This window comes from Pristis pectinata, chromosome 10 (genome assembly GCF_009764475.1).
Source record: "Pristis pectinata isolate sPriPec2 chromosome 10, sPriPec2.1.pri, whole genome shotgun sequence".
In the NCBI taxonomy this organism is placed as follows: domain Eukaryota; kingdom Metazoa; phylum Chordata; class Chondrichthyes; order Rhinopristiformes; family Pristidae; genus Pristis; species Pristis pectinata.
Genome location: NC_067414.1, coordinates 4,642,374 through 4,665,298, shown reverse-complemented (window position 1 = coordinate 4,665,298; position 22,925 = coordinate 4,642,374). Strand labels below are relative to the sequence as shown.

Here is a 22,925-nt window from a genome sequence, read left to right as displayed (position 1 = left end):
GTTACCAAGTATTGCGTAGAAAGTAGGATACATTCTAATATGTCTATTCGCCATGCATCTTCTCCTCTTATTATACGTACCTTGCCATGTACTGGTAATACTTATCCATGAGATTTACATAAAATTCATGTATACATTGTAGCAACAGTGATAAATACCAGTTCAAATTCTTGAGAGATAAAGCTGAAGGAAACTTGAAACCAGAGCATGCCGGAAATTCATCACGCTTTAGTCAGAATCTGGAAGAGAACAGTTGGGTAAACGTAGAGCGGCAAACAATCTGCTGGAGGAACTCAGCGGGTCGAGTAGCATCCACAGGGGGAATGGAATGGTGGGCGATTCAGGTCGAAACCCTGCATCAGGATTCAGGACCCACTGAGTTCCTCCAGCAAATTGTTCCACAATCTGCAGTCTCTTGTGTCTCCAAACGTGATCCTTCTACTAAATTGCAAGGTGCGCACTTTCCTGTTTTTATAAGATTGGTAGCAGATTTCTCCTCCACTACAAATGAATCGAAGCTTGAATCAAAGTGTTGACTTAATCATGTATCCTGCTTACTTTACAATATTCCTCCTTTGCACTATTCATTTGTTTTTGTAACTTATAGTAATTTTTATGTCTTGCACTGCACTGTTGCCGCAAAACAACACATTTCACAACATTTGTCACTGATAATAAACCTGATTCTGGTATAATTTCCCGAAAATATAGAGACACACTCCATCAGTGAAGACGGAGCCCCTTGTTCCAAACTCTCTTATTTTCGTTGTACAAATGCATGCTTGTCAGATGTTATATCAACCTTGACAGTGTAATAGATTGTGTCCATTTAAAATACTCCACTTGGTGACCTCACAGAGTCCAATTAGTAGGAGGCAGCTGGTAATGAGGTGAAAAGGATGAAGGAACCTGTCAGAACAAAGAACAACAAGAGAATGGGCTGTCAGTTGATTCCAGCTATTTTATTCCTGTTAGTCGCCAGTCAAATCTGAGTGCATGGGTCTCAGTACTCAGTCCCTGGATGTTCTGCAAAATCAACTCTCATTTACGTCAGCAGAGAGGGTGGAACTGTGTCTGAGACAAATAGAGAATATAATGGTTTCAGATGCCAGCACTGCAACAGACCCAGATATTTCAGACAAACCTCTACAACTGAACATCGCAGAACTTTTTTCCTGATACAAAGCCAGCTACCAAATTTAGGAACCTCACAAACCAACGTCTGAAAGAGAAGTTTAACAAATATCGGACACGTCAGGACCTGTGAAGGTTACAGAAAATAGAGCAACAAATGAAGCAAGCCCCATAATTACTAAGTGCCACACCAGGCAAAATTAAGTCATGTTGGCTGTGACACAAGTGATTTATTCTCAATTAAACAGGATGCTCAATGTGTAACCAAGATAATTATTTTTGGTTCAGCTTGATCTTTTTTTCAGTCAACTTACAGCTGGAGGGACCAGATGTTGTCGAGGTCACAGAGGGAAACATGATGAGGATCTATGAAATGGCCAAAAATCAGCTGCTTCAGTGCAAAGGCAGGACGTGAGAAGGGAAGGGCTTTCTCAAATGTTTCTTCCGTAACGTCATTCCCAAAGTACATGCGTCGAAAGCAACGAACAGACTGCTGGAGGAACTCAGCGGGTCGAGCAGCATCTGTGGGGGGGGGGGGGGGGGGTGAAGGAATTGTCGACATTTCGGGTTGAAACCCTGCCTCCGGACTGAGAGCAGAGAGGGGGAGAGGGTCGGTATAGAGAGGAGAGGGGGAGGGGTGAGACAGGGGCCTGAGGTGAGTGGTGGACCGAGAGGGGTATGGGGTTTGTGTGGGATGACAAACAAATCTAGTTAGCTGGGGGAGAGGGAGAGGTGGTGTCGGGAGACAGAGGCAGATGATAAACGGGGCAGATGGAGGGACGTGGGGTCAGGAGAGGGTAAAGGTGGAGATAGCCGCTGGAGGGAGATAAGCAGGAACACAGAGGGCTCCCAGTGTTGGACTCTGACCAGTAAAGGAGGTGAGAACGGGAACCATCAGGGGAGAGGTGAAGGGCAGACAGAACCAGATGGGGGAGGTGGGGGGAGAGCCAGTGACTGAAACATATGGTTGATGGAACCGGGAGGGGAAAGGGGACGGAAATGGGTGATAGGAAGGGAGGTGCTTGGGGAGGGAGGGTGTAGGAAAGGGGACAAAAATGAGAGAGAGTGAGAGAGAGAAGAGAGAGAGAGTGAGAGTGAGTGAGCGTGAGAGAGAGTGAGAGTGAGTGAGAGTGAGAGAGAGTGAGAGTGAGTGAGCGTGAGAGAGAGTGAGAGTGAGTGAGAGTGAGTGAGAGTGAGAGAGAGTGAGAGTGAGAGTGAGAGAGAGTGAGAGAGAGTGAGAGTGAGAGAGAGTGAGAGTGAGTGAGCGTGAGAGAGAGTGAGAGTGAGTGAGAGTGAGAGAGAGTGAGAGTGAGTGAGAGAGAGTGAGAGTGAGTGAGAGTGAGAGAGAGTGAGAGTGAGAGAGTGTGAGAGAGAGTGAGAGTGAGTGAGCGTGAGAGAGAGTGAGAGTGAGAGTGAGAGAGAGTGAGAGTGAGTGAGAGTGAGAGAGAGTGAGCGTGAGAGAGAGTGAGAGTGAGAGAGAGTGAGAGTGAGAGAGAAGAGAGAATGAGAGTGAGAGAGAGTGAGACAGTACTCTACCCCTGTACGATACAATGACAAACCTATCTACCAGTACTGTACCCCGGTGTTATACAGTGACAGACCCGCCCCTACCAGTACTGTACCCCGATATTACTCAATGACAGACCTGTTCTGAATATTTCTGTACCCCAATACTACTATTTATCTTTCCTTCCGCCCTATTTCTGATCTAGGGTCTCAGAACTGAAACTTTCACTCATTTTCTCTCTCCACACATCCTGCCTGACCTGATGCATTTTCTGACTGTGATTTACGTTTAACCCAAAAGATTGAACCAGGTCTGATGTGCTTGCTGCATCTGCTACCCTCAAGTCCTGGATGCCTTGTTGTTGCTACAAGACCACTTCTGCTCCCTGGGTCCCACAGTTCTTGTCACCTTCTGCTCCCTGGGCTCCAGATGCCTGACAGTTCTGCTCCTTGGGTATGCAGCGTTAGGTCCCGTCTTATCCCTGCGGCCAAGCCCAGCTTGGTACTGGAGTCTGTGGTGCCAGTCGAGGCAGTCTAGTGCCAATCCATCTCTGGTCCTTTGTCCAGCCCCAATTTGACCTCTGTTCTGGGCCAACATCAGGTGAACCTGTGCCAGGCACTGAGGGCCAAGACGGACAGAGGAGCGAGTCAAATCCCACCACTGAAGTTCGTCGGCAACCTCCACAGTGCCCCTGTAGAAGAGATGGCATGTGCCCCACTACAGTTCATGCTGACTTCAGTCCTTGCTTCTTCTGGAGTTGGGACAGTTGTGCGGATTCCTGCCCCTTCTTCCCCTGCCCCTCCGTTAGCTGTGCATTAACATACGGGAGAGCCAATTTTCCTTTGAAATATGGAGTGTTCTGTGCTCAAAGCCTTGTCTTAGCCAGCAAGCTTATATTTCCAAATATGGCAAGGTAAGTGTGAGATTTCAGCAGAGTCAAAGCCAATAGTTCACCCATGGATTTACTTTAATCAACCTACAGGAACTGGCATCACTTGCATTCTTTGCAACAGAAGTCCATTGTGATTCCAAACCAAAGCGTCACTAACTTGTGATCTGGAGTATTGCTGTTTACCTCAGGATTCATGTCCTTGGCTTTGAACTCAGACTCAGACAAGGCACTATCAGTACAGATATAATACTTGTGGTCAAGGAGGCCAGTGTCTACAGTTGGTCCAACAACCATTTTGGCTCTGCTCGAAAGCAGGTGCCAGGAACTAAATGACAAACTGCTCAGGGCAGGCACGGTAGTGTAGTGATTAGCATAATGCTATTACAGTGCCAGCGACCCCGGTTCAATTCCAGCCGCTGTCTGTAAGGAGTTTGTACGTTCTCCCCGTGTCTGCATGGGTTTCCTCCGGGTGCTCCGGTTTCCTCCCACATTCCAAAGATGTACGGGTTAGGAAGTTGTGGGCGTGCTATGTTGGCGCCGGAAGCGTGGTGACACTTGCGGGCTGCCCCCAGAACACTCTACGCAAAAGATGCATTTCACTGTGTGTTTCAATGTACATGTGACTAACAAAGATATCTTATCTTATTTCATGTGGCTTCTCCTTCTATGGAATCTGGGATCTTTGCTGATCTATAATTTTGACAAATCAATACAGTTAAATCACTTCTGTGCACAAAGGCACGACACTTTGGAAAATTCAGCTTCACCAGGAGCAGAAAGTAGAGTGGCCTGGGAACTGGCAGGAGTTATAGAACAGGCCAATTCTGTAGCCTCCAGTGATGATCAATTTTACCCACTTTGATTTCTCTTGTGCACTTTATAGAGACATGAATGATGTGAAGTTTGTAAAGATTTCAGAAAGCTTGAATTAAAACAATGCCTTTCATTGAAGCATATCAAACACATTAACATAATCCTCATGGAGTTCACAAGAGATTCTGCAGATGCTGGAAATCTGGAGCAACACACACAAAGTGCTGGAGGAAGTCAGGGGGTCAGGCTCGGAGGGAAATGGACAGTCGACGTTTCAGGCCAAGATCCTTGACCAGTCCTGATGAAGGGTCTCAGCCCAAAACCTTGACTGTTTGCAGATGCTGCCTGACCCGCTGAATTCCTCCAGTGTTTTGCGTGCGTTGCTTGTTTATGGTTTTGCCGCTTTTGTTTCCACATTGGAAGGCACGTAGCCTTTTTGAAGCAGTGAAGTTCTTACGATATGTGTGACTATTCATTCCATTCTTAGGTAATCGCAGGTTAGAATCAATACTAAACAAGTAAATACCTTTTCCTTTTCAAACAGTTCCATAGGATAATATAAGGCCTTAAAAAAGAAACATGCGCAGACCGTTCGACTCCTCATGCCTGTACTACCATCCATTAATATCATGGCTGATCATTTACATTTGCATTGCTTTCCTGCAATAACTTTTTAATGCCCTTAACCTCGAAAAATCTGTCATCGTCAATGACTGAGCCTCCACACCCCGAATATTCACTATCTTCAGGGTAAGCCCTTCTTCTCATCCCTGTTCTGAATGACCCATCCAAGAGAACTATCAACTCCTCAATCACCCTGTCAAGACTCTTAAGAGATCTTGACTGTCCAACCGAATGGATTGACCCATCTTTTATTCTCCCCACATTCTCATCAACTTCATCCAGATTATACCGGTCACCTATTAAGTATATGATGAGGGCTATCTGTCCTTCGGATAATGCCTTATCAAAAGTAGAGGTATCTTTGATAATGTACTTAACAGGTAAATACTAAGATCTGGGGGGAGTTGATGAGAATGTGGGATGAGCACAAAGGGGGTTGGTCAGTCATTCACATGGACTTCATGGGCCATGTTTCCATCTTTATTTTCCTGCATTTGAATGACAGTTTTGTTTAAAGCCTGCCTTCAGCTAATGCTTTTGTTCTTGCTGGTTGAGGAAGCTGGGTTGCACACTTAATCCCTGGAACCTGGGCTTGAGCTGAGCCAAAATGGTTGTTAGGCCGATTCCATGCATTTGGCTTCTTGAATACAAGTATTTTCTAATGCACTTGTGCAGGATCAATTCTTTTGGACCACAAGATAGTGTTCTGACAACTGTTGAGACAAGTCCTGATGAAAAAATATAACATGCCAATTTGTCTTTACATTATAAGAGTGATGACTGTCATGACATTTTTATCGATGCACCATCGAAAGCATCCTATCTGGATGCATCACACATTGGTACGGCAACTGCTCTGCCTGGGACTGCAAGAAACTGCAGAGAGTTGTGGACACAGCACATCACAGAAACCAGCCTTCCCTCCATGGACTCTGTCTACACTTCTCACTGCCTCAGTAAAGCAGCCAGCATAATCAAAGACCCCTCCCACCCCAGTCATTCTCTCTTCTCCCCCCTCCCATCAGGCAGAAGATACAAAAGCCTGAAAGCACGTACCACCAGGCTCAAGGACAGCTTCTATCCCACTGTTATAAGACTATTGAATGGTTCCTTAGTATGTTAAGGTGGACTCTTGACCTCACAATTTACCTTGTAATGACCTTGCACCTTATTGTCTACCTGCAATGCACTTTCTCTGAAACTGCAACACCTTATTCTGCATTCTGTTATTGATTTACTTTGTACTACCTCAATGCACTGTTGTAATGAATTGATCTGTATGAATGGTATGCAAGACAAGTTTTTCACTGTACCTTGGTACATGTTCCAATAATAAACCAATTTACCAATTTATTTCAAGTTAACTGTCTGAGAATTTGGAATTTATCGCCAAAAGCTATGTATTTTTTTTCTGGACATCTAGTGCATGATCAGAAGTTGAAGAAAGAAAAATAGCTTTGTGGTCTTGTTGGTTCTGTGCTTCAGAAGCACCTTAGTCCTTTCTAAGATGTTTTTTGTTTGAGGTCCAGCACTTGTTGCTTTTACTTATGAAACACACTTCCTCTGGGAAGGAGCAACCATCATGTTGACTGGGAGTTGGTCAGCTCACAGTCCTGATTCCTGTGAACAGCGGTACCTGTTAGGAGGCACTGACTGAGAAATCACTCTGCATAAATCATGCAATTGCAAGGAGTGATTACATGAAAATAGTTATATCAAAACACACAGAAGATGGCAGAAATCACAAAATTGAATTGCAATTAACTGTCAGTGAAATTTGGTCTACCTCCCTTTGAAGATGTTGAGATTCATTGATGCATTGTTTTTTTTCCGGTGTATTTCTCTGCTTACTCTTGTTAATCATTCCAGTTCAAGTTCATTGTCATGGGCACACATACCCAGGGTATGAATGCCATGAAAACGAGCTCTTTGCAGCAGCAGCACAGTACATTACAAGCATAAATTACATAAACTTAATTTAACATAAATTATATGCAACAAAATAAAAAAAAACTATATTAGTGCAAGTTAATACAAGCATGAATCCCAGCAATAGGTAACCCGTTCATTGTGGACTGATAATCACATTAAAGAATTGCATTTAGGAAGCAGTCGTTTCAAGGTAACCAGGGAATAAAACTTACTCACTTTAATGGTCTTTAGTTGGTGTAGGGAATTGCATATATGTGATGCTATTGATTTTTTGATCAGGGAGTTGGAATATGCATGATTAAAACATGAATTTGAGCAGATTCCTATCGCTGTGATGTCAGAGTTAAAAGGATGAAATAAATAAATCTGCCGTAAAATCAGAGAGGTGCTAGAAAGAGCAAAACCATTGTGTAAATCTGCACTCCTGGGCAAGGGGAGGTCTGGGCATTTACTCAGCCAACATCAGGACAGACTGCAACATCAAAGCATGGTAAATGTCAAATCAGACAATCAAACAGAATGGGGATTTGTTGAGTACATGCTTTTTATAGCATGACTATGCATTAGTAATAGCATTCAGGGAGATGTCAATGTCATGCTTTTTAATATTTCGAAATGACCTGATTTTGCTTCATCTTATAAAGTGCATTTCCAATACAACATTCGGAAAAGAGGCAAATTAATTGCCTATCTGTTGAGATGCAATTCAAAACTGCACAGAGAGCAGTATTTTAGAGGGAAGTTGTCTCAATAGTCTCTTCTGATCATCTTCAGAATACTCTGGTGAAACACCTCACGATGCAACACTAAAGCCTTTATCTTCATGCTGGATGTCAATCAGTCAGGGAAAACAAAAAGTCACCACAGGGTTGCTGCTGTGAGGGCGCGTGGCTTCATTTTAAGATAGACTCCCTGCAGCTTTTTCCATTCAAAATGGGAAACGGGTGAATGGGCTGCAGGGAAGTCTCTTGAGATCCATTGAAAGACTCAGCCACCGAAGCCAAATATAATTCCAATAGGCTTCAAAGGGAAGAGAGCTAGTGAGTTCTCCACTTGGAAAATCCAGTGGAGGAGCTGAGGAGCAGGAAGTGGGCACGACTGCCCAGAACATGCAGAACTTGAATGATAGAGAAATGGGGGGCAATGTGGGAGGGGAGGGTTAGATAGATCGTAGAGCAGGATAAAATGTCGGCACAACATTGTGGGCTGAAGGGCCTGTACTGTGCTGTGGTGTTCTATGTTCTATATCCAAGTATTCATCAGGAATGGCTAAACGGTATGGTGCTAGCAGCATGGTCTCCAGAACAGGCATTGGTGCAGTGGGGCAGGCACGGTAGTAGAGCAGTTAGCAAAACGCTTTACAGCGCCAGCGACCCGGGTTCAAGTCCGTCCGCTGCCTGTAAGGAGTTTGTACGTTCTCCCTGTGTCTGCGTGGGTTTCCTCTGGTTTCTCCGGTTTTCCCCCACATTCCAAAGACGTACGGGTTAGGAAGTTGTGGGCGTGCTATGTCGGCGCCGGAAGCGTGGCGACACTTGCGGGCTGCCCCCAGAACACTCTACGCAAAAGTTGCATTTCACTGTGTGTTTCGATGTACATGTGACTGATAAAGAAATCTTATCTTAAAACATTCAATGACTGATAGGAACTCAATGACTAAAAAGAGAGGCAGTGGACCACGGAATAAAGGATGGGGGAGGGAAGGAGAGGACATGGGCAGGTCATCAAGGTGGGGGAAGGAAGCCACAGGAATAAGGGAAGACAAAGGGGGGGGGGAAGAAAAAGAAGGGGAGGGGTTACCGGAAATTAGAGAAATTGATCTTGAGGCCAGCAGGTTGGAGAGTCCCAAGACAGAATATGAGGTGTTGTTCCTCCAACCTGCGCCTGGCCTCAATGTGGCAGCAGCGGAGGCCGCGGACAGGCATGTCAGTGTGGGGGTGGGATGTGGAATTGAAGTGGGTGGCCACCGGGAGGTCCTGGTTCTTGCGGCGGACGGAGTGAAGGTGCTCGACGAATAATAAATCAATTACTATTCATTTTGTTGGCACCCTGACCTCGGAAATATATGGCGGAGGTTCATGGGGAGGCTGCAGTTAACAGCGATCCTTGTGCAAGGAAAAGAATAATAATGAGGGAAAGAACATACAGGCCCCGATAATAACGTTCATGAACTCGGGGGAAGTTTATGAGCTCTCTCGGCCCCTCTGCTTTAATTCATGGGATCGTCAAGGCTACTTCCTTACAAGGGGGCGGGCGGATCAAGGATTGCCATTTAAGTGAGGCTCGTTCTACACACCTGGCTGCTTAATGTGAGCATCCTTAACGCAGTAAATTGACAGAAAACGAAAGAGTTTGCGTAATGAAGCGAGAAATATGTGACAGATCAAAGACTTACTGTCGTACCCTGCATGGATAGTGTGCCTGAAAGTTCCTGTGTGTCCACGGAGGAGGAGTTGGGACTCCTCAAAAGATGGTTTCACACCTTGTAAGTTCGCTGGCATGCGTTTATACACAGAATAAAGTCCTGCTAAAGAGCTGTCAAACTTCCTTGCTAATCAGTCTGCATGAGATCCTAATCATGAGACCCGGCAACTGAGTGCGTCGGTCCTTGAGAAAACTGGTTGATTCTCCTTCAAACTCTCCTGCTCTTTGTCCTTCTCAATCATACTCTGAACTTCATTAAGTGCTCCCTCTTACAAACAAATCCCTGGCTGCAGCTTCTCAGTGTGTATATCGGTTCTGGTGCTTGATGTCAACGAGTGCACTGTGCAATACTTGGCAGGGGCAAGACATTCAGCTTTGCTACATCCTCTATCCCTCACCCAGAGGAAGAAAACAATAAAGTATTTAGAATCCTTGTTGTAAAACATCCCTTAAAGTTGTACTTGAATGGCAAGTTGTGGCAATATTACACTCCTGAATCAGAGAGTCACACAGCACAGAAACAGGCCCTTCGGCCCAATGGTCCATGCCGACCAAGATGCCCGTCCAAGATAGTCCCATTTGCCAGCGTTTGGCCCATAACCTTCTAAACCTTTCCCATCCATGTACCTGTTCAAAGGTCTTCAAAAAGTTGTGCTGACCTGCCTCAATCACTTCCTCTGGCAGCTCATTCCACACACACACCACCCTTTGTGTAAAAGGTTGCCCTCAAGTTCCTCTTAAATCTCTCCCCTCTCACCTTAAACCTATGCCCTTTAGTTCTTGATTCCCCAACCCTGAGACTAAGTGCACTCACCCCTCATGATGGTCTCACCCTTCATGATTTTATACTGTTCTACAACACCACCTCTCACTCCCCTACGTTCCAAGGAATAAAGTCCTAGCCTATCCAACCTCTCCCTATAACTCAGTCCCTCAAGTTCTGGCAACGTCCTCGTTAATCTTTTCTGCACTCTTTCCAGTTTAATAACGTCTTTCCTATAACAGGGCGACCAAAGCTGAACACAACACTCCAAGTGCGGCTTCACCAATGTCCTGTACAACCGCAGCATGATCTCCCAACTTCCTATACTCAGTGCCCTGACTGATGAAGGCCAGCGTGCCAAATGCCTTTTTCACCACCCTGTCTACCTGTGACTCCACTTTCAGTGAACCATGTACTTGTACCCCAAGCTCCCTCTGTTCTGTGCAAGGAAAAGAATGTGTGTGAGTGAGAGAAGACAGACCAAGACGATGAGCTTGGAGGACAGTTCTGACTCCTCTCTCCCTTTATTGCATTCATTTATAGAACCTTCAAGGCTACTTCCTCGTAAGGAGTCATGGCTTGCTTTTGAAGTGAACCCCTTGCCTTGCTCCTTGATGCGAGCAGTCTTGTGCTGTAAGCCGACAAGAAAACAAAAAGACCAAGAAACTGATCGTGGACTTCAGGAAGGGGAAGTCGGGAGAACACACACCAGTTCTCATTGAGGGGTCAGCGGTGGAAAGGGTGAGCAGCCTCAAGTTTCTGGGTGTCAACATCTCAGAGGATCTATCATTGATGCAATCATGATGAAGGCACGCCAGTGGCTCGAGTTCATTAGGAGTTTGAGGAGATTTGGCATGTCACCAAAGGCTCTTGCAAATTTCTATAGATGTACAGTGGAGAGCATTCTGATTGGAGCCTCCATACCAGGCGGTGATGCAACCAATGTGTAGGATCGCAAAAGGCTGCAGAGGATTGTAGACTCAACCAGCTCCATCATAGGCACAACCCTCCCCATTGAGGACATCCTCAAGAGGCGGTGCCTCTCGAAGGCGGCATCTATCATTAAGGATCCTCACCACCCGGGACATGCCCTCTTCTCGTCACTACCATCGGGGAGGAGGTACAGGAGCCTGAAGACCCACACTCAATGATTCAGGAACAGCTTCTTCCCCTCCGCCATCAGGTTTCTGAACGGTCCATGAACCCATGAACACTACCTTGTTATTCCTTTTTCTCTGCACTATTCATTTATTCCTGTATTTTATAGATTTTTGTGTCTTGCACTATACTGCTGCCGCAAAACAACACATTTCACGTCATATGTCTGTGATAGTAAATCTAATTCTGATTCTGGATGTTGAAGCAAGAAATTTGTGATACATCATCTAAGTTTGTCCAAACAAATAGTCGCCTTGCATGGATAATATGCTTGGCAGTTATTACCTGCTGCATTTAATTGACCAGTGACACAGCCACCACAAAGGATGAAGTAGCACACAAAATGTTGGAGGAACTCAACGGGTCAGGCAGCATCTATGGAGGGAAATGGACAGTCGGCGTTTCAGGTCGAGACCCTTGATCAGGACTGAGAGACGGATGGGAGAGAGCCAGTATAACAAGGGAAGGAAGGGGTGAAGCAAGAGTTGGCAAGCGATAGGTGGATCCAGGAGAGAAGGGGGGTGGAGGTGAGAGGCAGATGGGGGAGGGGGGGGAGTGGAAGTAGTGACAGAAGCTGGGAGGTGATAAGGTAGAAGCAACAAAGGACAAAGGCCACTCTAGTAAAATACTGGAGTGTGTAAAGTTGCTGGAACATTGTTCATAACTGTCGAAGAGCAGCACACTTACGGTGAAATGTTATTAAGATACAAGTACGATATGATGGATTCTTGACCTCAATCTACCTCGTCACGGCCTTGCACCTTATTGTCTGCCTGCACTGCACTTGCTCTGTAACTGCAACACTTTATTTTACATTCTGTTATTGTTTTACCCTGTACTTCTTCAGTGCACTGTGTAATGAATTGATCTATACGGACAGTATGCAAGACAAGTTTTTCACTGTACCTCAGTACAAGTGACAATAATAAACCAATTACCAGAATGACTGTGGGAAAACTTTTGGAAGTTGATTAAGTACTTACATCAATTAAGCAGTCAGTTTATTCCTATTTCCAGTTTAAGATAAGATATAAGATGTTTATTTATTAGTCACACATACATCGAAACACACAGTGAAATGCATCTTTTTGCGTTACTGAGAACGTGCTGGGGGCAGCCGGCAAGTGTCACCACTCTTCAGGCACCAACATAGCATGCCCACAGCTCCTAACCTGTACATCTTTTGGAATAGAGAGTGTTTGAAGCATTTGATCTTTCTGCAACCTTGCTTCCAGGGTGTGCCAGCCCTGCTGCACTCTAGCATCACCATGTTGCTTCTGCCATACCCTGACTGCTTCAGAGGAGGACAGACCTGTGTTGCACTGGTCAAACCAGCCCCTGGCAGCTTTAATGTGAATGAATGGAATCAGCAACTTCTCCAGACAGGCTGCTTGGAGCCACTCATTGTGCACTCGGCCAGCTTACTTCTCTCATGGCAGTCGAACCGCATCAAGTCAGTAGCGGTGGAAAGGATAACCCACAAACAGAAAAGTGCCAGCTGTTGCTGAGATACAACTTCTTGAAGTTACCGTGCTGAAGTCACAGAGCAGAAGCACAAGGCACTGTAAGAACGTACGTCACCGTGGGAATGATTTAGCATTCCTGTTGCGTTGAATGCTACCGAAAAGCAATCATACGTGCGACCAATACGGAACAGAGAAACTTCCTTTAGTAAGGTTGTTTGTCATTTGTTTACATCCAGGATCAGGGTATGAAGTTGATTGTTTGCTTCACACAAGATGAAATTGGTGGGAAACCTTTTCAGCTGGAATAAGACGATAAGATATAGGAGCAGAATTAGGCCATTCAGCCCATCGCGTCTGCTCCGCCATTCAATCATGGCTGATTTTTTTTTTGTTCAACGCCATTCTCCTGCCTTCTCCCTGAAATCCTTCAACCCCTCACCAATCAAGAACCTATCAATTTCCACCTTAAATACACCCAATGACTTGGCCTCTGTGGCAACAAATTCCACAGGTTCACCACCCTCTGGCTGACAAGATTCCTCCTCATCTCAGCTGTAATGGGACGTCCCTTTATTCTGAGGCTGTGCCCTCGGATCCTGGACTCTCCCACTGATGGAAACATCCTCTCCACGTCCACTCTATCCGGACCTTTCAGTCATCACATAAATGGAAATTCAAACAGTTCTTATGAAGGGTCTTCAACCTGAAACGTTGACTCCTCTTCTCTTCTCGGGAGGTATTGTGCACAGGAAGGATGCGGTAGTGATGGAGGGAGTCCAGGAGAGACTCATCAGGTTGATGCCAGGAATGGAGGGCTTTAGTTACAAGGAGAGGTGAGATAGGCTGGGTTCTCACAAGAGAGTTGGAGGCTGAGGGGTGACCTTATGGAGGTTTATAAGATTATGAGGAGCAGAGAAAGAATAGCTCATCAGAAACTTCTTCTAAAACTAGAGCGGGCACAGGTTTCAGGTGAGGTGGGAACAACATAAATAAGATCGGTGTGGCAACTTTTTCCGTACACAGAGTGGTGAATATCTGGAACAAATTGCCAGAGGATGTGGTGGAGGCAGACAGAATTGCAAAGATTAAAAGGCAGGTAAGATATCTTTATTTGCCACATGCACATCAAAACACAGTGAAATGCATCTTTTGCATACGGTGTTCCGGAGGCAGCCCGCAGGTGTCGCCGTGCTTCCGGCGCCAACATAGCATGCCCACAACTTCATAACCTGTAAGTCTTTGGAATGTGGGATGAAACAGGAGCACCCGGAGGAAACCCACGCAGACACGGGGAGAACGTACAAACTCCTTTGAGACAGCGGCCGGAATTGAACCCGGGTCGCTGGTGCTGTGATAGCGTTACGCTAACTGCTACACTACCGTGCCTGCCCGTACTAAGATAAGGAAGGCATGGAGGGATATGGACCTAAGGCAGGCAAACTGGATTAGCAGAGGAGCATCATGGCCGGCATGGACGAGGTGAGCCCAGAGGGGCCGTCTCTGTGCTGTACGATCCTATCGCTGTGTACCCTGCTAAAGGTGAAATGTTATTAAACTGGATGGAATGCAACAAAGGTTAGTGTGGATGTTGAGGGACTGAGTTATAGGGAGGGGATGGACAAGCTCCGACTTTTTTTCCTTGGAGTTTAGGAGACTGAGGGGTGACCTTATAGAGGTGTATAAAATCATGAGGGGCATAGATAGGGTGAACGCACTCAGTCTTTTTCCCAGGATTTGGGAATCAAGAACTAGAGGGCAGGTGAGAGGGGAAAGATTTAATAGGAAATTAAGGGGCAACTTTTTTTTATTGAACGCAGAGGGTGGTGCATATATGAAATGAGCTGTCAGACGAGGTGGTTGAGGCAGGGACAATGACAACTTTTAAAGACAGTTGGCGCAGGTACAAGGACATGGGCCACGTGTGGGCAAATGGGACTCGCTGGGACGGGCCTGTTTCTGCGCTGGATGACTCTATGATTCTGAGTAGCACCAAAGGGATGACACCACCAGTGGTCTTTCAGCTGCTGAGAGTGTGGGTTGGGAAAGTACATGCTACAATGATGGGGAGAGGGGTGGAAGAGAACTCACATGGTGTGTTATTATATAGTTATAATAAAGATCTACAGTTCCCAATAGGCAATGCAAGGGGTCACATGGGGGAATAGGAGGTGGCCATCAAAAAAGAAAAAAAAGCAAGCAGTCTGTTACAAGCAGTCTCTTCCCATTACAGTCAAACAAATCCACTCCAACTTTGGAACGATCATTAAACCACCTCAGAGGCTGATTGAAAGCTGCTGAGCAGACAAGGGTTCTTGGCAGGATTATCAGGACAAAGTATTGTGTTTGTTTTTCTTTAAAGAGGGAAGATGTGTTGTTATGTAGTTATAAGAAAGAACTACAGTTCCCAATAGGCAATGCAAGGGGTCACATGGAGAGGGAAAGCTAGCAGTCTGTTGCTGGTTAATAAAAGGTACAGATGTTAAACCCACGCGAAGTTTGTCTCTTGATGAAGAACAAACGTAACACGTGGGAATTCTGAAGAACAATTTGTACAGAAGAGTGGGAAAAGCATTCACACCAGGAGCGTACCAGAAGGGCAGGAGTGAATCCCTGCAGTTCTGGGAGCCCCGCAGTGCAGTTGAGGAGACACTGAATGCAAAGGTCACGTTCACCGAAAGGTTTAAGATGCCTCAATTTCCCAGCAGAGCTCATCTTGATTCTGCAACACATTGCTCTTCCCCTAACTAATCTTCTGAAGAAGGGAGTAAAGTTTGTTTGGACAGATTCTTGTCAAGAAGCATTTGAGAAGCTGAAAGCCATTTTATGCTACCATCCGGTGCTCAAAACACCTGACTTTGAAAAGCCGTTTTCATTAGCAGTAGATGCCAGTGATGAAGCTGCAGGAGCTGTGTTGTTGCAGAAGGGTGACCTTGATGATATTGACCATCCTGTAGCTTACTTTTCAAAGAAATTTAATGAGCATCAAAAGAATTATTGCACCATAGAGAAAGAATTACTGTCGCTTGTTTTAGCCTTGCAACATTTCAGTGTATATGTTTGCACCGCTCAGAAACCATTGACTGTATATACAGATCATAACCCATTGGTGTTTCTGAGCCGAGTCAAAAACAAGAACAGAAGGCTGTTAAACTGGAGTTTAATTTTGCAAGAGTTTGATCTCATGATAACTCACATTAAAGGCAAAGATAATGTGATTGCTGATTGTCTTTCCCGATGTTAAATGGGAAACGTATCTGTACTAATCTGATAGTCTGTAGTTGTGTAGCATGATAATTATTAACATTACTAACTGTAAGCGCGGGTAAATTTTTCTTGGGAAAAATTTTTTTTTAGGTGGGAGGTGTTACGGACTCAGTGAAAGTCCCTTTAAGATAGTGTGTGTGTGTGTGTGTATATGTGTGTGGGGCATGCTTACGTCAATAGAAGATAAAGGACGTAATGACGTTGTTGAAGAGGTTAGAAGAAGAAGGAGAGAGAGAGAGAAGGGAGAGAGACACCAGCCTGCTTGTTTTCTCTATCGATGGATGAGAAACTATAACTGTGTCTGCCACTGAAATCCATGTATGGAAGTTGGAAGTAATCCAGTGGAGTTCACTTTGTTGCTGACCTGTAGAAGGAAACAGGTATTTGTGTGTGGACGACCACGATTCAGATGCTTTTCGGGGTGAGGAAGTCACTACCGAGTAAACGCTGGAGTGTCGTTTGGGTTCCATCATGGAACATTTGGATTTCGTATGTACTCTCTCTATGTTTCTCTACGTCTACGTCTTATCTTCAGACAACGGTGGTTGTTGAAGAAGCCCTTGCTCATGTTTCACCTTATGGCTTGCGGAACTGAACTTTAAGAACCATTCCGGAACTGGGAGTTTTGGACTTTGTCACACACACACACACGACGAGTTTAGTTTTGGGGTTAACGTTCAAGGTTTAACATCTTTGAATTCTAACATACTAACATTTTTACTTTTATTTTACGTATTATCATAAGTAGTGATTAATAAAATAGTTTTTAACACTAAATCATGCTCAGTGTGTTTCTTTTGTTGCTGGTTCGTGACACACAGCAATGAAAAACAAGGTGTCAAATGTGTTAAACATCAACAGGATCTGAGAGTGAGGGCTGACCTTGACTGCTGAACACTTGTGTGAGCTTTACTTGTGACTATTTATTCCTGCGTAGGGTGTGGACACTGCTGGTACTTACTGTCTATCTCTCATTGCTCCTGAACTGTGACGGGGGTCAGGAATCAACCACATTGGTGGGTCTTGAGTCACGCATAGGCTCGACAAGGTAAAGTGAGCAGATTGTCTACCCTGGGGGAATACGAGTGAACCCAAAGAGTTTTTGTTTCCAATAATTCTGTTGTTTCATAGAACACAGAACAGTACAGCACAGAACAGGACCTTCGGTTCACAATGCTGTGCCAACAGAGCTATTCCCTCCTACCTACAGAATACCCATATCCCTCCATTTTCCTCTCATTCATGTGCCCATCCAAACCCTTCTTAAAAGCCCCCAATGAATATGACTCCACCACCCTATCAGGCAATGCATCCCAGGCATCCACCACTCTCTCAGTAAAAAATGTACCCCTCACGTCTGTTCTGAATGCATGCCCTCTGGTATTGGATCACTCAATAATGGGAAAAAGAGTTTCATGCCACTCCTGCCCCTTCTCACTTCTACTGATACTCCATAAAGTTCTAATATCTTTTTTGGAGATTGCTTAACGTATGAGGAGCACTTGATGTGTCTGGGCCTGTACTCGATGGTGTTCAGAAGGATGAGAGGGGATCTAATTGAAACCAAACTGGATACTGAAAGGCCTGGATAGAGTGGACGTGGAGAGGACGTTTCCTTTTGGTGGGAGAGCCTAGGATCTGAGGGCACAGCCTCAGAATAAAGGGATGTGCCTTTAGAACAGAGATGAGGAGGAATTTCTTCAGGCAGAGGGTGGTGAATCTGTGGAATTCATTTCCACAGCGGGCTGTGGAGGCCAAGTCATTGGGTGTATTTAAGGCAGAGATTGACAGGTTCTTGATTGGTAAGGAGGTTAAGGGTTACAGGGAGAAGCGGAAGAATTGGGTTGGAAAAAAAAATCAGCCACGATTGAAAGACCGAGCATAATTGATGGGCTGAATGGCCTGATTCCCTTCCTATGTCTTATGGAGACCAGTTTCTTTTTTTATCCAGATTTATTTAACCATCTGAATGTAGATACCTCAGCAGCCATGGTGGGATTCAACTCAAGTCTCGAGACCAATGGCTCAGATCTCTGGCAGCCAGCCTGGTCATTTAAGAAGGAAGGATTTTGATTTTGAGTGGAAAGGTTGCATGTGATATTAAAACCTGAAAACTAAGAATGTCCATGGATAAATAAATTGGAAAAAGGCGGGTAATGTGTACGTTCTCCCCGTGTCTGCGTGGGTTCCTCGGGTGCTCCGGTTTCCTCCCACATTCTACAGACGTACGGGTTAGAAGTTGTGGGCGTGCTATGTTGGCGCTGGAAGCGTGGCGGCCACTTGCCGGTTGCCCTTAGAACACTCTACGCAGAAGATGTATTTCACTGTGTGTTTCGATGTACATGTGACTAATAAAGGTATCTTATTTTATAATGGAAGCAGAAAGAGATAAAGGTGTGGATTGTGATACAGCAGGGGTCCACACAGTAAAGACCTTCATAGCCACACAAGACTATACAGGTATGATGAGAAAGATGCATTACAGGGTCTTAGAATTATGGAGACATACAGCATGGAAAACAGGCCCTTCAGCCCAACTCATCTGTCCCAATGAAGCATGTGACTGAGCTAGTCCCATTTGCCCATATCCCTCTAAACCTTTCCTTTCTGTGTACCTGTCCAAATATCTTTTAAATATTGTCATTGTACCCACCTCTACCTCTTCCTCTGGCAGCTCGTTCCACCCTCCGTTTAAAGAAGTCCCCCATAAATCTTTCTCCTCTCACTTTAAACCCATGCCCTCTAGTTTTGGACTTCCCTACCCTGGGGAAAAGATCTCTTTATTAGTCACATGTACATCGAAACACACAGTGAAATGCATCTTTTGTGTAGAGTGTTCTGGGGGCAACCCGCAAGTGTCGCCATGCTTCCGGCGCCAAAGTAGCATGCCCACAACTTCCTAACCCGTACGTCTTTGGAATGTGGGAGGAAACCGGAGCACCCGGAGGAAACCCACACAGACACGGGGAGAAAATACAAACTCCTTATAGGCAGCGGGCGGAATTGAACCCGGGTTGCTGGCGCTGTAATAGCGTTACGCTCACCGCTACACTACCGTGCTTGCCCTGTAGCTATTCATCTTATCTGTGCCCCTCATGATTTCATAAACCTCTATGAGGTCACCCCTCAGCCTCCTAGACCCCAGGGAAAAGAGCCCCAGCCTACCCAGCCTCTCCTTATAACCCAAGCCCTCCAGCCCCGGTAACATACTCATGAAGCTTTTTCGCACCATTTCCAGTTAAATGACATCCTTCCGATAGCAGGGCGACCAGAACTGTACGCAGTACTCCAAATGTGGCCTCACCAACATCTCGTAGAGCTGTAACATGACGTCCCAACTCCTGTACTCAATGCCATGACTGATGAAGGCCAGCGCGCCAAACGCCTTCTTCACCACCCTGCCTACCCGTGTCACCACTTTCAAGGAACTATGTACCTGCACCCCTCGTCTCTCTGTTCGACGACACCTCTCAGGGCCCTGCCATTCACTGTTCAAGTCCAACCCTGGTTTGTCTCACCAAAATGCAGCACCTCATGTTGATCTGAATTAAACTCCATCTGCCATTCCTCAGCCCACTGGCCCAGTTGGTCAAGGTCCCATTGAAAGCTTAGATAACCTTCTTCATTGTCCATTCCTTCACCAGTGTTAGTGTCATCTAAATGTGAGATGGATGAACTGCAGGAAGAAAAAAGTACTGGGAGATGAGGGAACCAAAGCAGAAAGACAACTGCCGAGATTAAAGCGATCGATGAGACAGTTATTAGGATACATAACTCACTTCTGTCTGCAGAGAAGGGATCGAGCAGAAGGGTGACAACAGTGTGCACAGCTGCTCATGAATTTGGTAAAAGAGGTCGTGGGAAGAAAACAGATGCCGGCACACTTCGAGATTAAATCAATGGGTGTCACTTTGTTTCGAAGCATCTAACACTCTGGCTCCAAACCATTTTGGTGTTCATTGAAAAGCTTAAATTATAGGGTTGCAAGTCTGGTAAAATGGCATTGTGAAACTGGAACTTGCACGTTGAAATTAGCAACGACAGGCGCAGAGGCTGTCGAGAGTAAAACAAAAAAAACAATTATATGAGAAGGTTGAAGGGAGTCAAAGGGTAATGTTGTACCCTATAAAATGGGTGAGTAATACTGAAAATAAGTGTGGGGAACCAGCAGACTCGGTTGAATAATTACATCCTGTCGTTAATGTACCTGTCATTTTGGGGAATTAATAATGAATCAAGGGCTGAAAGTCACTGAAGTTGACAGGATAAAACAGCACCAGCAAAAATAACAGCACTGGCAAATCCTCTGGAAGCTTTTTCATCCCAGTCACTGACAGAAAACAGGTGAGAACCTGCAGCTACTACAAACATGACCTTCTCAACCTCTTGTGAGTCAGGAAATCTCCCTTAAGGTTGGAAAGCTGCAAATATTGTTCCATTAGAGAGAAAAGAGAGCACCAGTAAATGACCGATCTTATCAATATTGAATGGAAAAGCAAATTGTGCAGAGGATGCGGAGAGTCTGCAGTGAGATATAGATAGGTTAAGTGAGTGGGCAAGGTCTGGCAGATGGAGTACAATGTTGGTGGATAAGCTAAGATTTCTTATTAGTCACACGTACATCGAAACACACAGTGAAATGCAACTTTTGCGCAGTGTTCTGGGGCAGCCCGCAAGTGTCGCCATGGTTCCGGCGCCAACAACTTCCTAAACCCGTACGTCTTTGGAACGTGGGAGGAACCCGGAGCACCCGGAGGAAACCCACGCAGACACAGGGAGAACATACAACTCCTTACAGACAGTGGCAGGAATTGAATCTGGGTCACTGGTGCTGTAATAGTGTTACGCTAAACCGCTACACTATCTATGCCTGTCCCCTGGTAAATGTGGGGTCATCACTTTGGAAGGGAAATAGAAGATCAGATTATTATTTAAATAGTGAAAGATTGCAGCATGCTGTTGTGCAGAGGGACTTGGGAGTGCTTGTGCATGAATCACAAAAGGTTGCAAGAAGGCAAATAGAACATTCGCCTTCATTGCTGGAGGATGAATTTAAGAGCAGGAGGTATGCTGCAACTGTACAGGGTACTGGTGAGGCCGCACCCGGAGTACTGCGTGGAGTTCTGGGCTCCTTACTTGAGGAAAGATATACTGGCTTTGGAGGCAGTGCAGAGGAGGTTCACCAGGTTGATTCCGGAGATGAGGGGGTTAGCCTATGAGAAGAGATTGCGTCGCCTGGGACTGTGCTTGCTGGAATTCAGAAGAATGAGAGGGGATCTTATAGAAGCATACAAAATTATGAAAGGGATAGGTAAGATAGAGGCAAAAAGGTTGTTTTTCCACTAGTGGGGTGAGACTAGAACGAGGGGACATAGTGTCAAGATTCAGGGTAATAGATTTTAGGAAGGCTGATGAGGAGAAACTGCTTTCCCAGAGAGTAGTGAATCTGTGGAATTCTCTGCCCAGGGAAGCAGTAGAGGCTACCTCATTAAATATATTAAGACAGAGTCAGATAGATTTTTGGGATTGTAGGGGAATTAAGGGTTATGGTGAAAAGGCAGGTAGGTGGATCTGAGTCCACGGCCAGATCAACCATGATTCTTATTGAATGGTGGAGCAGGCTCGACGGGCCAGATGGCCTCCTCCTGGCTCCTATTTCTTATGTTCTTATGTACTCGTTAATTGACATGGGTATTGATTGCCCATCCCTGGCTGCCCCTTGTGAAGCTGCCTTCTTGAACCACCACACTCCCTCAAATAACAGTATTCCCAAAAGTGCTGCTGGGTGAGGAATTTAAGGATTTGGATCCAGTGTTGATGAAGGACGGGCAATATATTTCCAAGTGGTGAATATCCAAAAGTTTGGCGACTAGAACTGAACACAATTCTCCAACTAGGGCCAAAACAATGTTTTATAAGGTCATACCAAGACCTCACTGTTCTTATATTCTGTATCCCTAATAATGAAGTCAAGTATTCTGTACCACCAGGCTCAAGGACAGCTCCTACACCACTGTTATATGACTAATGAGTGGTTTGTAGTACAATAAGATGGACTCTTGACCTCACAATCTATCTCACTGTGACCTTGCACCTTATTGTCTACCTGCAATGCACTTTCCCTGTAGCTGTGACACTTTGCTCTGCATTCTGTTATTGTTTTTACCCCTGTACTACCTCAATGCACTGTGTAATGAATTGATCTGTTTGAACAGTATTCAAGACAAGCTTTTCATAAACCAATACCTTCTTCACCACCTTATTTCATTTTGCTGTCTTTGGACAAGATCTTTGGATTTGTAAGCTGAGGTCCCTCTGTCCCTCAGTACTCACTAGGGCCTTATTATTTATGACATAGGTCCTACCCTTATTAAACTCCCTGAAGATGCAAAACTTCACTCTGATCAGGATTAGATTCTATTGCCATTGTTCGGCTCAATTTACCAGCAGATCAATATCATTCTGTAGCCGAAAGGCTATCCAATTCACAAACAATACCACCCTTTTTCCATGAGATGGACTCTGACCACACGATCTACCTTGTTGTGACCCTTGCACCTTATTGCACTGCACTTTCTCTGTAGCTGTGACACTTTACTCTGTACTGTTACTGTTTTTACCTGTTACTACATCAATGCACTCTATACTAATTCAATGTAACTGCACTGTGTAATGAATTGACCTGTACGATCGGTATGCAAGACAAGTTTTTCACTGTACCTCAGTACAAGTGAAAATAATAAACCAATTTACCAGACTGGACTATGGGAAAACTTTCGAAAGTTGACTAAGTACTTACATCAATCAAGCAGTCAGTTTATTCCTATTCCAGCTTAAGATAAGATATAAGATGTTTATTTATTAGTCACATGTACATCAAAACACACAGTGAAATGCATCTTTTTGTGTTACTGAGAATGTGCTGGGAGCAGCCCGCAAGTGTCACCACTC

General features: G+C 45.1%; 1 protein-coding gene across 1 annotated transcript in view; it reads right to left on the bottom strand.

Moving 5' to 3' along the window:
- Window positions 1-22,925, bottom strand: part of LOC127575302 (CUB and sushi domain-containing protein 1-like) — a 2,402,828-nt gene that overhangs the window by 263,329 nt on the left and 2,116,574 nt on the right.